This window comes from Pocillopora verrucosa, chromosome 7 (genome assembly GCF_036669915.1).
Source record: "Pocillopora verrucosa isolate sample1 chromosome 7, ASM3666991v2, whole genome shotgun sequence".
Lineage (NCBI taxonomy): Eukaryota > Metazoa > Cnidaria > Anthozoa > Scleractinia > Pocilloporidae > Pocillopora > Pocillopora verrucosa.
In genome coordinates, this window is record NC_089318.1 from 2,227,508 (window position 1) to 2,243,701 (window position 16,194).

General features: G+C 36.4%; 1 long non-coding RNA gene and 1 pseudogene across 1 annotated transcript; both read left to right on the forward strand.

The window, feature by feature from the left end:
* The first annotated feature begins 998 nt into the window (after positions 1 to 998).
* LOC136282254 (uncharacterized) lies at positions 999 to 12,616 on the forward strand. Its single transcript, XR_010718162.1, has 3 exons — positions 999 to 1,380; positions 9,538 to 9,619; positions 9,755 to 12,616. It is a non-coding gene; the product is annotated as an uncharacterized lncRNA (long non-coding RNA).
* LOC136282155 (uncharacterized) lies at positions 5,985 to 7,516 on the forward strand (annotated as a pseudogene).
* Positions 12,617 to 16,194: the final 3,578 nt, after the last annotated feature.

Below are 16,194 nucleotides of genomic sequence, written 5' to 3' on the forward strand. Positions count from 1 at the left end.
CTGCATGACTAATTCCCAGAATGTAATAATAATCGCGTGGTGGCCGGGAAGCAGGCAACACAGCGGTCAAACGTCGGGTGTGCGCGAGGGGGTCAATTCTGGCAGGCCGCGCGCCATTTTCCCGCGCAACATTCCTAAGGAAAACATAAAAAGCAGCTCCTGTGTCGCAAAATAAGCGAAAGAAAATTGAAACGTCTATCGTAATCTGTAGAAGGAAATAATTGTGGAGAAAAAGAAAACTCGACAATTTTCGAACACGGAACTTATTCAAGTACGGGTATCCTGTTGATTCACCTTTCCGTTTTAATCTTAACCAAAAACAAAGACGGTTTCAAAACACCTCGACTCACTTGTATGTGAGGCTGTGTGTAACTCGTTTCTGACATCACTCCACGTAGTAATTACAACCTGCACACATGCACAGACGTTGGACCGCTGTGTTGAAGCAAGCAGAACACGGTGGTTGCGGTTACCAGGGAGACGTCTGCAGATTACGCCAGCTTGCCTGCAAGTTAACGAGCGTGCCATTTTTCGCGTATTCGCTTTTTCGCTCGTCTTCGCTGATGAGAGGATGGAACAGGCCGAGAGAGAAGAAGTGAGGATGAAGGAAGAGAAGAGTAGAAGTGGTAGAGTCGTAGAATCGATCATATTACAATAATGTACAGTAGTATGAATTACAGTGGACTTAAGTCTGGACAGATTAGAAGGAATAACTGAGTATACCTTATATAAGGGAGAAGAGTTAATTTTTTTAGGATTGTAGCTATGCTGAGCTCAGTAAAGAAGTATTAAGAACATTACAGAAGCGAGTGATTCGTATGTGAAATAAAGTAACCTTAAAATCTAACCACCGAAAAAAGCATCAAAGCCTTCAAGAAGATGAAGGTCTTCTTTTTTTATATATGAAAACTTTTTCTTTGTTGAGCCGCTGATCAGTGGAAAATCAACCCGCGGACCATCGCGGGCTCAAATTAGTGTACATCGTGCGAGTGCTGAAGTCGTGCAGAAGTTGTGTTTGAACTGGAAGTGAGTCGACTTCCTTGAGAAATGGTTTTTTTCTTTGGCTATAGCTTTTATTCTTGGTTCTTCTTGGATGTATCGACGTTCGACAGTTTTGTATTCATAATGTGTTCTGTTGGCGTTAGTGAACCACCCGGCCCGCCGAATATAGCAGGGTGAATTCCACTCAAAGGTCACGGCGAAGGTTTGCTAAATGTACGCCAAGATTTTTAAAGGATTATATGGAAAAAGGCAAAGATCCACACCGAAGATCTTCGGCGTAGATGGTTCAGAATGTAGCCTGGGGAATATACTGGCATCGTTTCTTTTGAAGTAAGAGTCTTTCATGGTTCGTTCTTCGTAACCTACAGAACACAACAGGTAAGTCTTCATTATGTATCTATTTAATCTCGTTGTTCGGGTTTGCTGCTCTACATGGCGCTAAGCTCACTGTAGCTTGCAATTGATTATAAGTATGAGTATACAAAATAAGGCTTAAAAAACGGCGGGAGCTTTAGATCGATTGTTCAGTTGTCTTCGGTAAGTACTCGTAAAGTTCACCTGATAAAACACTGATTCGCAGGATTCGCCACATTGTGCAGTGTAGGCTTGAAGGCTTATAGTGTGTTCGCGGCTTTCTAGCACAATGAATAAAGGGGTAAGTTTCTAAAGAAACTGTGGTGCTGCGTCGGTGGGAGAGTATAGCAGGTAATTTAGTGTTAACAACTGGGTTGAAAACGTAAATTAGCCACCGTAAAGGGTAAAAAAGCTGACGTTTCGAGCGTTAGCCCTTCGTCAGAGCGATGTCAGTCTCTGACGAAGGGCTAACGCTCGAAACGTCAGCTTTTTTACCCTTTACGGTGGCTAATTTACGTTTTCAACCCAGTTGTTAACACTAAATTACCTTTCTAGCACAATGGATTCTTGCGTCAATGGCGATGAGCCCCTTGTATGTTCAATGATAGAAACATCACAACAACCCTTGACTCGCCGGGGTAAATCGAAAGGCGAGGAGACGTACGAAGTGTTCGTCGAATCCCCTGCTCGCTGGGGTTATGTAAAAAGCGAGTAAACAAAATACCAGCATATGAAAGCCAAGTATGAGCAAATCAAAGCCAAATACCAGCATATGAAAGCAAAATTACAGCAAATCAAAGCCAAGTACCAGCAAATCAAAGCCAAATACTAGCAACTTAACGTCAAATACGAACACAATATTCATGTTAAGTACGTGTCTGAGCAAATCTATGCTAAACACTTGCAGAGATTTGATTCCATTACCTCTTTGAATGATCAGCATGGTAAGAGTTTAACACAATTTACTGATCAGGAACTATTACTAAAAATACCTACCGATAATTCAGTGAGCAGCCATACTTCAAATGCAGATAAAGTGACATGTAGGTTATCTAGGGCGAGGCTTTTTTCTACAAGTAGGTTGCATTCTAGGAAGAAACGTGGAAGAGAACCTTCCAGAAATCCTTACAGGAAAGTTATCAATTTTTTTTGGAAAGACAAGATTAATTTGAGATGCTGCCAAATCATACATTAAGAAATGTATTCCAAGTTCATCTCGGCTAAAACTTGTGCTGTCTAAGGCAAACCGTTGTTACTTTAGTGAACAGCTGGCAAAATCAAAGTGCCTATTATCCTCTAAAAAGTACTTTGTTAGGCAAAACTTCTACCTCAGTTTTGTGCAGCTGAGAACATTAGAACATAAGTAGTCTTCATTGTTTGGCATGTACGTTGATGCAAGAATGTTAAAGAAATTTAAACATCATCAGTTGCAAACCTACCATCTATCTCATAGAGTGATCTCTTTAAGTGGTGATGTTGAAGAGAACCCTAGGCCATCAAATCAATGCAGTACAAATACACAATTAGCAACACAAGTTGCCTCAGCTTCCAACTCCATTCCCCTGCCAGAAACCAGGTTGTCTGTATTAAATAGAATTGCACTTGATGTTGGGGGAGGTTGTGACTGCTTTTTTCGAGCAGTATCACATCAACTCAATGGCAATCCTGATAACCACTTTCATGTAAATAATCTTGGCATTCAACATCTTGGCATTCAACAGCATAACCCGGAACAGTTGATAGAGAGTAATACTGAGCATTCTTGGCAAGCATATTTGAGTAAAATGTCATGTCAGGGAACATGGGCTGATGCAATTATAATTCAAGCAGTGGCCAACTGTCTCAACTTATCAATTCATTTTGCTGAATCAAATGAAACTTTTAATCCTGTGACTATTGTTCAACCAATGAATGTGACAAGTGAATGCACAAAAATTTACATATTTGCACATATAGGTGAAACTCATTACATGTCTACAGTAGAAAATAGTAGTTCTGATTTACCAAAGTCAAAAAGAAGAGGTCAAGATCAGACTTTAATTGAAGGCAAACTAATCAATGAAAAGGAAAGACGCAGAGCGTACAAAAAAGAATACATTAAAAAGAAAAGAGCTGATGCAGAATATAGAAAAAAAAGGAGAACATTTATTCCAAGCAAAGATACAACAACATTGAAACAATTAGGGAGAAAAAGAAAAAAGCTGTCACTGAAAGAAAAATGACCAGCCTTGAACACGTACGAGAAATCAACAAACAGTCTAAGAGAAAACGCAAAGTAGAGAATCCAGAACACATGAAAGAAATTTCTAAAAGGTTCCTTACGAAATGGAAAGCAGAGAATCCAGAATACAGAAAAAAAACCAATAACCATAGTTTCAAGAAAAGAAAAGTAAAAAACTCAGAACCCATCAGCCAAATAAAGAGAAACTATATTAAAGTTAAGAAAACAGTTATAAGTGTTCATTGAATTGCACAATGTGCTAAAATGAAATATCAAAATGCACAAACTGTATCACTACCAACAACTGATAGTTATGACTTGCAAGCTCCAAAAAATGAGCAGAATGTAATTTCTATGATCAATTTGTTTCACAATAACTTTAAATGTGGCCCAGAATATATCTGTAGCTGTTGTGACCAGTTGTGGTACAAGTCCTCAGTAGTGAAATGTGATGTTAACAAGTACAAAGTATGTTTTCAGGATCTTTTAAAATCTTGCATCACTGGGTTGAAAAGTGTAGATAATACTGAATGGATTTGCACAGCTTGTGACTTAAATCTAAAGAAAGGGAGGTTACCCTGCTGCTCTAAAGCCAATAAAATTAGTTTTCCTAAGAAGCCTGAATTGCTAAATTTGACACCATTAGAAGAACGACTAGTATCACCTCGCATCCCATTTATGCAAATCCATGAACTACCAAAAGGGGGCCGGTTGACTATTCATGGCAATATTGTTCATGTTCCAAGTGATGTAAATTCAACTGTGCACTGCCTGCCAAGACTCATGAATGAATCACAAACAATTCCAATTAAACTTAAAAGACGTCTCAGCTACTGTATAAGCATCATTATCAGTTTCAGAATGTAAGACTAAAGAAAGTGTTAGATGCAGTCAAATACCTTGTAGGCGCAAGTGATTTATTCAAACATGAAGGCATAGAGGTGCAAAATTCATTGCTAGATGACATAAGTTTACAATGTAGTGGCCATGAAGATTGGACTGAGTTTGTTCAAAACCATGTAACATCGTTAAGTGCTAATTTACATGCTGAAGCTGATGAACTGTTAAAAAAGGACAAAACACAGGATTTGCTAGACAGTATTTCAACTGTTGATATTGATAATGCAGGGAGTATAGAAGATGATAGTGATGGCTGGTGTGAAGTTCATGAACACCCTTCAGGCTCTACAGATACACTTTTGCAGGAGCCAGGAGAAGGAAACAAACCATTAGGTATATTTATGGATAAAGATTCTGAATATCTATCATTCCCCACAATTTTCTGTGGAAAACGAAGACCTGAAAACAATCAAAGAAAGGTCCTTGTATCATATGGTACAGTTTGCAAGTGGGAGCTTAGGTGTCAGGATAGAAGAGCTGCAATGTCTGCGCCAAACATTTTCTTTAAGCTAAAAAAAATGCAAATTAAGCAAATTCAAGATAGTGCATGCATTTCTCTCAGAAATGTAAAACAAAGGGGGAAAAGTATACTGCTGGTGACTTAAAGTCAGAGGATTATCTCAATAAGCTTGTGCATCCTGATGAAGGTTTCAGAGTTTTAAAAAATCTAAGAGGCTCGCCACCTTATTTTGAAAAGTGCAAAAAAGACTTGTTTGCCATGATTCGTCAACTAGGTGCCCCAACATGGTTTTGCTCTTTCTCAACTGCTGAAACAAGGTGGACTCGTCTTCTTAAAACTTTAAGTAAAATTGTAGAGAAAAAAGAGTACACTGATAATGAGATCAAACAAATGACATGGGAACAAAAATCAAATCTTCTACAAAAAGACCCTGTAACTTGTGCAAGAAATTTTGAACGCATGGTTCAATTATTCATCCGTTATGTCTTAAAGAGCAGTGTAATGCCTATAGGAGAAATAGCTGATTATTTCTACAGAATTGAATTTCAGCAAAGAGAAAGCCCACATATTCATGGTTTATTTTGAGTAAAGGATGCACCACAATATGAAGAAATTGTAACCTTTGTTGATAAGTATGTCACTTGCCAAAAAACCAAACATTTCAAGTGAAATGGAAGAGCTTGTGAACTTACAAATGCACAGGCATGTCAAGACATGTAAGAAGGCAGGGCATAAGATTTGTAGATTTAACTTTCCATTACTACCAATACCAAGGACAATGATTCTAACACCTCTTGAAAACTCCTGCTTTGATGAACAGAAGCAGAAAAAGATAAAAGAAAATGCTGACGAAATGAAAGAGGTGCTTGACAGCATGAAATATGGTGAAGACATCATATTTGAAGATTTTCTCAGCAAATTGCAATTAACTAAAGAAATTTACATCTTAGCTATAAGACATACCTTAAAACGTAACACATTAGGGCACCATCAGAAATAAGGATCAACAGTTATGATAATGCTTTACTCAAAGCCTGGCAAGCAAACATGGATATCCAATATGTACTGAATCCTTATGCATGTGCTACATACATACTATCTTACATTACAAAAGGCCAAAGAGGTATGAGCAAACTTCTAGAAAAAGCACCTGATGATGTCAAATCTGGTAATAAAGATATTACAAACAGAATTAGGCATATTAGAAATAAATTCCTAAATGCAGTTGAAATAAGTGCTCAAGAGGCTGTGTATCTTGTATTACAAATGCCAATGAGAAGATCCACCCATGATTATCAGTTTATCAGCACTTCACCTCCAGATGAAAGGACATTCTTGTTAAAAAAGCTAGATAAGCTGAAGGAGTTGCCTGACAATTCAGCTGACATAGAATCCAACAACGTCATTAAACGCTATCAAAGGAAACCAAAACAGTTAAAAAAGTTGTGCCTAGCAGACTTTGTTGCCTGGTTTAACTATATTAAAGATGAACATGCTCACAGTAGTACTGAGCTATTAGTAACTGGTCTTGATGACTTTGTTCCAGAAACTAATTTTGATGATGACACCGTTGATGACCCTAGTGGTCCTGATGTCACTAAGCATGAATGTGAACCAAATGAATACCTACTTAAAGGGGGTATGAAACTAGTAAGATGAAAGAAACCTAAAATCATCCGATCTGTCAGGTACCATAAAGATAGGGACCCAGAAAACCATTACAGAGAGCAACTCATGCTATATACACCATAGCGAAATGAAAGCACCGATGTAATAAACAATTGTCAAACTTACCAAGAACAATTTGAACAGATTAAGGATGAGATTCTCACTAACAGGTGTCAGTATGAATACCATTCAGAAATAGTAGATAAAGCAATGAATGATGTGAATAATGCAGAACATGACAACTTTGACAATGTTGCTCCAAACACAGAACATATCAATAACCAGGACTGCACTATTAAAAATAAGCCTAGTGAATTATTTGGTTGCTTTGATCCTGGAACTAATGATGAAGATGAACTTGTTATAAAGCGCATGTCTGATGATGATTATTACACACTTGTCTGCTCACTGAATGAAAAACAACAACAGTTTTTTTTTATCATGTCTTACATTCAATCAAAACTAAAGATGACCCTCTCTGGTTGTTCTTAAGTGGGGGAGCTGGAGGTGGTAAAAGCACTGTTACAAATGCTTTGTATGAAGCACTGATCAGATATCTGAATAATGTTACAGGGGAAAATCCAGATGATGTGGAAGTTGTCAAATCAGCCCCTACTGGTAAAGCAGCATTCAACATAAAAGGGAATACATTACATGCTGCCTTTAAGATACCTGCCAATAGGGGTTTTGAATAGTGCACACTGGACAGTGACAGACTAAATACCATTAGGACACAACTAAAGAAACTAAAAGTCATATTCATTGATGAAATATCTATGGTAGGAAGTGGCATGTTCAACTTTTTGAATGTAAGATTACATAAAATAATGGGAAATAAAGAGCCATTTGGTGGAATAAGCGTGATAACTGTTGGTGATCTTTTCCAGTTAAAACCAGTTTTTGATAAGTGAATCTTTGGAAATTCTCAAATTGGATATGATGCTTTAGCAAGTAACATTTGGGCAGAATACTTCACTCTTTTTGAATTAACAGAAATAGTGAGACAAAAAGATGACAAAGAATTTGCTGAGCTGCTCAATCGTTTGAGAGAGGGAAAGCACTCTAAAGATGATATAGCCCTTCTGAAACAAAGATTTCTGAATGTAAGATCTGAAGAAGATAATTACCCTTTTAACATAACACATTTATTTACTACAAATGCACCAGTGCATGCACACAACAATGTCCTGTATGCTTTTTCTAAAAATGATATGGGTGAAGTCAAGGCTGTTGACATTATAGTTGGGGATGTATCAGATGACCTGAGGAAACAAATTAAAAAAAAAAAAGGGTTTATATTCAGTAGTTTCAGTAGCAATTGCAGCAAAATATGACCTGACAACTAATATTGATGTGACTAATGGGCTCACTAATGGTGCTCAATGTTGTATACAAAATGTAGACTACGGAGTTGAAAACTCAAATAGACCAAGTATTATTTGGGTATCATTCCCAAATTGTGACATAGGCAGAAAGCAGCAGAGAGAAAATATGCATTTGTAGAAAACCAACATTAGTAAAGACTGCACACCAATTTTTGAAGTGACAAGACAATTTCGAATCAATAAAAAAGCTCAAGTGTACATTCTTCGACAACAATTTCCTCTTAGACCTGCTGCTGCCAAGACAATTCATCGTTGTCAAGGTTATACATTAGGCGAAGCAGTTGTTGATTTTCCAGTGTCAGCAAGGGAGCACATGCATTATGTTGGTTTGAGCCGAGTAAGAAATAGCTCTGTATTGCACATTCTTAATTTGATTGAAAACAAAATCAAGGTTAGTGAGAAAGTTAAAAATGAAATGAGCAGACTGAGAACAGAAGCTACCCTTGTGCCATAATAGCAGCATTAAAGACTGTGGTTTCACCCAAAACAAAAACAATCTTGTTTCAGAATGTTAGATCTCTCCACCTTCACATAGATGATGTACAAAGTGATTACAACATTCAAAAAGCTGATATCAACATTTTTGTTGAAACAAAGCTTTGCTTGTCAGATAGAGATGACACATATCAGCTTTGTGAATTTATGCTTTACAGGAACGACTTCAATCAATCTACAAAAAGAACTTGCTATGGAACTGCTGTTTACATTAAGAATGATTTGAATTGTGCAGAAGTTCCATAAAGGTTTAACTTCTATAATGTGGAAACTACTATTATGGTTCCTAGTGATCCAATTCCAAATGTTCATGTGATCGATATCTACCATTCTAAAATGTATGTAAAATTGTCAAACTTGATCGATGCCCTAAATCACCTTCATAGCTCAAAATTAACAGACTGCAGCATTCCTGTTGTGCTCCTAGGCGATTTCAGTGTGAATCTAATGGAACAGACTACAGAACAAAAGGCTCTCACAAAATGTTGAATCAAAGAAAGAGGATATACACAGTTGACTAACCAGTATACTACAGACTACCATACTCAGACAGATCACATTTATACAAATATACCACATCTTGTAAAATCTGCAGGTGCACTTGAGTCATACTACAGTGATCATAAGCCAATTTATATGTCCTTCACAGCTTTGTGAATAATGTTACTATTGCTAACCTTGATAAAGTACTTAGTCTAATAGAAATTTCAAGTCCATACATAGACTTTTATTACCAGCAACATTCTAACATTTTACAATTTCTGGAAGCACACTGAAGACCATAATTATTATTTTGTGATATCTCTCTATAAGGCTAATTGCTACACTAGCTCTCTAACCAGCAGTTTAATAAAAAATTATTTAAACTTACTATTACTTGCTAATTGCTACACTAGCTCTGACCAGCAGTTTAATGAAAAATTATTTAAACTTACTAATACTTAGATTTTTTGACTGTGTTAATGATGTCAACAAAGAAAAAATAGCCTTCAGACATTCATTCATAGTTATGAGTCAGTACAGATTAATAGTGTCTTCAAAATTCCTTTCAGGACTGTTATTTTCTGCATAATGAGCACATTTCTTACCAGGAATTTCAACATCCCCCCTCTATTTGATGGAGGTCCCCTTAAAGTAAGTGCTTTTTTTTTTTTTTTTTTTCATTATGCCCCTTTGTGGCAGAAAGCCATCTTGATGCAATGTTAAGAGTAAATTTTTAAACAATATTCAGTCATTTGAAAGTGGATATCTTTTTTCTATAATTTTCAGGGGTTTTCTTTTGTATCTACATGATATATCTACAGCACATGTACCTCTCTTGGTGCCGTTGATTAATTCTGGTATGTGAATTCATGCAAAACAGAACTGTTCTCACTATGGCAGATGGATAACCAAGGGTATCAAATACCATGCACATCTGATAGAAATTCCAGTCCACAAGACCAGCTATTCTTTGCTACCAAATATGGTTACAAAGTCTACTTGGACAAGGCTGTTTGATATAGTATGTATTTCACCAACCTACCACCGTAGCTGTCAGTAATAACTGCATTGTCATAGCTTCACAAGTTGATGTATCACACATATAGCTGGTACAACTACATTGTAAACCATGCATCTAATCTGTTATATTCCCAACAAGGAGTACATGTTGATGGCATACCTGTATACAAGGGCATGTATTAAATACAGTGAGGTTTTGTTCAAAACTCTAACACTAAAACCTGGACACAAACAAATTTGAATACCTGAAACACCAACATCCTGCAATGACTAAACTTAACATGAGCCATATTTTACATATTTTTTTAAATTAATTATAAGTTGTACTGATGGTGAACTAACATACTTCATCCTTCCACAATATAATTCTTTTTATGGCCAACACATCACTGAGGGTGTTGAAGAGTTTTATCAAATACAAACAGTACACAGTGTACAGTATCTGGTGGAAGATCACACAAAATCTACAATCTTGTATGTCACAAGCCTACATTTTTTCATCAGTTAGTCATTTAGGACAGATATATACATGTGATTTGCATTTCTCAAGCCTTTTGTCATTTTTTTGTGAATATTTAATTATCTTAGTGCAACGCGGCAAAAATAGATCAGGTGACTAATTATTTAAAAACCTAGAAGTTCGTTACGCAACTTACATTTCAAAAGTGTCACCACAGATCGCACTTCGAAGCTTACTAGCCGCATATGGAACACAAATTGTAAGTACAATATTTTTCCCGTCGCTTCAATCGAAATCGACATGTGTAATAACCTTCTTTGTCATATTAATTTAATTTTTCAGTTGACTATACTACTACAAGTGCAAATAAATTCCATGTACGGTCATGTACGCAAAAATCAGTTAGTGGTGAAATCTTCAACATAAAGTAGCCCTTCAATCACAGGAGCGAATCAACATGCATAAACATAGACAGAGCTTTTCAAATGAGCATTAAAGGTTAAGATACAAAATACTTTATAATTATGTATTTATACAGCTTGCATAATCCTTTGTAAATTTATTACTGATACTCTGCTGTAACATTGACTTTACAAAGCCAAATATTTTGATGCATATTTTTTCATTCATTGGTAAACTTCAAATTATCTCTCCTTACAGTCAATTTTGTCGCTGTCAAAAAGATTGGCAACAGGTCATCTCTTGTCATTTAGCTTTAGTAATTCGCTTCGAATTTTCGACTGGCCTAATACTATTTCAAGTCGTTACAAAAGTAAAGAGTTTTATAACAAAATGTTGGCCGTTACAGTTCTTTCATTTGTTGAACAAGACCTTTCTAAGAACAATGGTATCATGCTTGAACCAATTTGAGAAGAATTACAATTGTGTACTTAAAATGGATCAATATCAGTGTCTGGGCAAAAAAAAAATTAAAAATTAAATGTGTTTTATTACATGTATAACAATCAATATTTATTGAACAATGAATGAAACATTCAAACATTGTGTTAACTCAGTATTTGAGCTGTACATGTATTTGCTTGTTTCCATAAGATACCCTTATCACACCCTCCCCCCTCCCTTCCTATCCATGGAAGATCATTGTAAATTGTGATGAAGAGGGGGTTCTCAAAACCCAAATAGGAAAGTTTCAAGCTAACCTAGGATTTGTGGGGGGAAGGCAGGTTCAAACCAAAAAAACCTCCTATTGGAGGAGTATAAATATTTTGGAGCAACACATAAATTATCATAAAATATCCAACTCAGTCTTTTATTTATCTAGTCAGGTTGCATTAATCTGGTTGCTTCCCAAGAACAAGGGAGGAATTGAATTACAGTGTAGTGTGACAGGGAAGAAGCTGGCTGGTCACAACAGATTTGACCATATCCACGTTGAATGCAAACAAAAGTTACTTGTCAAAATATTTGGTATTTAATTTTTTTTAATTACATGTTTTTGCTGTCTTTTTCAATGAGGTCTCATGTCATAGAACAGAATGTTCATTTACTGTTAAAACACACCCACACCGTTATAATTAGCAACCATTTTTGAGCAAAATTGGAAATTATAACCCCCTTAGCTTCCTTCAACCTGGCGAAGAACCTTGGGTGAAGATTTAGTTCAGTCGAAACAATTTCGAAACGGCTTAAAAAATGTTTCGGTAGTACTTTCAGAAGCTCCTCTTGCGAAATTGTTACATAAATTAAGTTTCTTGTCCATAGTAAGAAAGGAAGCAGTCACAAAACTGAACTATTAAGCTGCTATATGGTGATCAAAGATGTATTGGGAAAAACAATGGCTCGGTTGAAAGAGTTCATCACAATGTCATCTTGGGAAAGTTACTTGTGTTAGAAATTTTTCGTTTTTGAACATATCTAACATGTCGACTTAGTTTTCTTATGATTAGAGTTTGGAATGAGATACTTTGTGGTCGCCTTCAACCCGAGGATGCTATTGTTCATTCAACGTTGATTTTAGGTTCTTGATGAAAGTGTTAGATCAGTTGGGTTAACAACATATAAAGTTTGAATTTAATAAACTGTAACTGGGTGTTGTGTTTACAGGAACTTTCTGTTTATTGTTGATAATAGTGACTTGATCAATCATCAATTTTCTGCAGAAATTGTCAAATGTCTAACAAACGAGGACAAAGAACTCAATATTCAATTTCATGAAATTTTCTCTAATATTCCCGCCAAATTATCGATTGTAAGTTTCAATGGTACAAACCGAAAACGAAAAACGACTTGTTATGCGTTTCCCAAATTCCACACGAATGCGAAAAACGAAAAAGAATGTTAATATCCGTTTTTTCTAAGAGTTGATCCGTTTTTTCTTTATAGCTATAGAAAGCAGAAAAGCGGAGAGCTTAAAGTGAATTTGAATTCCGTTTCCTTCCTAGCGGAGAAAATTGAAAAACGAAATTGAAAGTCCGATTTCGGCTTTTTACAGCGTAAAGAAAAACGGAAATAAAACTTGAATTTCATTTTCCTACGCAATCACAGTTAATCGAGGAGACTCGAAAATCGGTTGGCACTAAAGAACACGGATTCTACAGCCACTGGGAAAATGAAGACCTGATATACAGTACGGCAAAAATCTGTGGATGGGTAACGCCCTATGCCCTATGGGGTAGGGCTCCTCTATGAAACAAACTGGGGTACCCGTCCTCTCGCTTAGGGGTGTAGATTTCAGATTTTGGTCTCCCTTTGGGATTTCAGGAAAAAGCGCCAACATTTTCAGGGTTTTAAGGTTTCGTTTAGGGTTGCACGCGAAGAAACATGGAAAAAAATCATTTTTAACCCAGATTTTTCTCTTAGGGGTAAAAAAGAATGTGTGACCCACGCCTAAATTGGTATCGTTCAGGAATAAATTTCAAAATTTTCGACGAGCATCCCGTTAGTCCCCCTCCCGGAAAGGTAACACTTGTACAACACAATTTAAATTATCTTTTAAGAGTACTACATGCATTTGACTTGGGTCTGTCTTTTATTCAGTGGTTACGGGTCTTATATAACAACGCCTCTAGCTGTGTAATGAACAACGGTTTTACAACAGGACCTTTTGCACTACGTAGGGGAGTAAGGCACGGAAAATCCGCTCTCTCACTACCTGTTTATAATAGCTTTGGAGACCTTAGCTATAAAGATAAGAAAAGATGGTAGCATTAAGAGCATTACGATACGAGATGAACCTGTTAAACTTTCCTTTCTTACTGATGATATGACCTGCTTTATCAAAGATAGCAGTTCATATACAAACCTATTCGTTACGCTGAAGACTTTTGGTGAATGTTCTGGTTTAAAAATAAATAATGAAAAAACCGAAGCCTTAACTTTAGGAAATAGTAGATCTCTTTGGGAGGGGCCGCATTCTGATTTGCCAAATCTTTGTAACACTGTTAAAATTCTAGGCGTTTACTTTGGCTATGACGCTAAACAAGGAGATGAATTGAATTTTAGGAATACTCTGAAATCACTTAAGAAGACGATCAATTTGTGGAAATGGCGTGGTCTTTCTCTCTTGAGTAGAATACCAATTAAAAAAATCTTTGCCATCCCCAAGCTTATGTAAAGAGCGGCGGTGTTGCCAATTTCTAAAGACCTTGTGACAGAGGCCGACTCGCTTTTTTGCTATTTTATCTGGAATGGGAAAGATAAAGTAAAACGGAATAATATCGGAAGTTGAGAAGGGTGGCTTAAATATGCTTGATACTGATTCTATGGTTTGTACTAGACGAGTAACATGTGTAAAAAAAAACATTTGGAAGACTATCCCTGTTGGTGGGAAGCTCATATTGCATTGTAACTTTGGTACTTCTAAATTGAGTATTTATCTACCAAGTTTCTACAAATAATGTTTCGATAGGTGGTCAGAAGTAAATGCAAAAACGCCCAGCTTGTTACATGAAATTGCAAATGAAGTTATTTCGAATAACAAGCTTCTCTGCATTAATAAGAAATCTGTGTATCGTAGAGATGTTGCAGATTTAGGATTTTTAAAGATTTGCGATTTATTTTCAACCAAAGAAAATCTCAATCCTGAGCAAGGTTTCTTCATTATGGGTCTTATTAACTCTATGCCTGCCAGTTGGCGCTTGACAATTAAATGGGCAACAAATGCACCGGTGATTGATCCACTTCCGGATTCGCCTGCTATTCTAGTAAGTAACAATTTGGTTCCAATTCTTGTTGCTTCCTCAAAGCAAATCTACCGGCTTTTCCTGGAGAAAAAACAAACAACGCCTACTGCGAAAGTAAAGTTAGCTGCAAAGTATTCAAACATTGATATTAATTGGAAAAGTGTTTATTCGCTCTCTTTTCGCACAACATTAGAATCTAAACTTAGAGAATTTCAGTTTAAAATTTTAAACCGTATTGTCTTTACAAACGAAAAACTGTTTCGTTTTGGCATGGCTGATTCGCCGTCCTGTGCTTTCTACCTAACAGATGTTGAATCCGTAGAGCATTTACTCTTTTCCTGTAGAGTATAATCTAGTTTTTGGAAACATGCCTTCTCCTAGTTGCGCGATTATAACATCTCTGCTGATAACCTTAAAGAGGAAGATGTCATTTTTGCTAAGTTCGATATTGCAGAAGATTTTCTCCTGTTTAACCGTATTTTGCTTCTGGGTTAGTTTTATATTTACTCTCGGAAATACCAGAATGATATACCTTCTATTCAAGGTTTTATTGCCAGGACAAAGTGTGTTTACAATATTGAACTCCATATTGCCGGGAAAAGAGACAAATTAAACAGTCGTTTTAGAAAGTGGGAAAAGTCAATAAGCGTTTTTATTAATAAGTGATGTCATGATTAATTTCAATCATTAGTTTTAAAGTGATGTCATTGTAATTTGCATACTAGGTAACTGTATTGCTGTAATAGCTTTGTGTGTATTTAGCTTGCTATTCTTCTATTTGTACTGTATGCCTGTGTGTGTGTTTGTCTTTTTCTCCTTTTTAACTCGTGAATTGCGCGCATGCGCAAGAGCGAGTTATAGATACGATGTGGGGAATGCCATCTGCTCGCTCGCTCGATTGGTCGATTCCTGTAAACTTTTTTTAGATTTTAGGCTTTTGAGTGCATTTGATAGTTTTTGGCGAGCAATAAACAGACGAAATGGCGACCTTTGTTGCTAAGAATAGTGGGTGGGGTGAAAAAGAAGCCAATGATAATCTTAAAAGAGTTTTTTTTTTTCGTTTTAGTTTCAACAAGCGGCGCCAGCGACTGGCAGGCATGCAAGGATTCACACTGAAATAACAGAACAACCTTCGTTTTTCATAAAATTGTAATTTACGTTCCTTGAACTTGAAAACAATCCGAAGATTCCTTGAAAATATCACTCACTGCGAAGCGCTCGGAGTTTACAGATGTTCAAAAGCTTTTTCTGTTATATATGGCGTGAGATGAGGACAAAATTGATCATTACGTTTCGTCGCGTGTGTTTTTCCTGTGTGAAGCAACAAAAGATGCCGGCGACTGACGAAATAACAAGCTAACACGAAAATCAAATAACACCTAAACAAACAATTTTAGCTACCGATTTTCAGTGAATTTTTAAAGAACAATTTTCTTTTAAGTTTTAAGACAATTTGAAGATTCAACATACATACAACGTACTAAAATGCGAAAGTTACACACCACAAAATTTATAAATAGGCCTGAAATGAAATTCTATCTTGTTATTGATTATACGTTGCCTAGCACGTGACTTAATTCTACCCAGGCGGAGATCCAAAATGA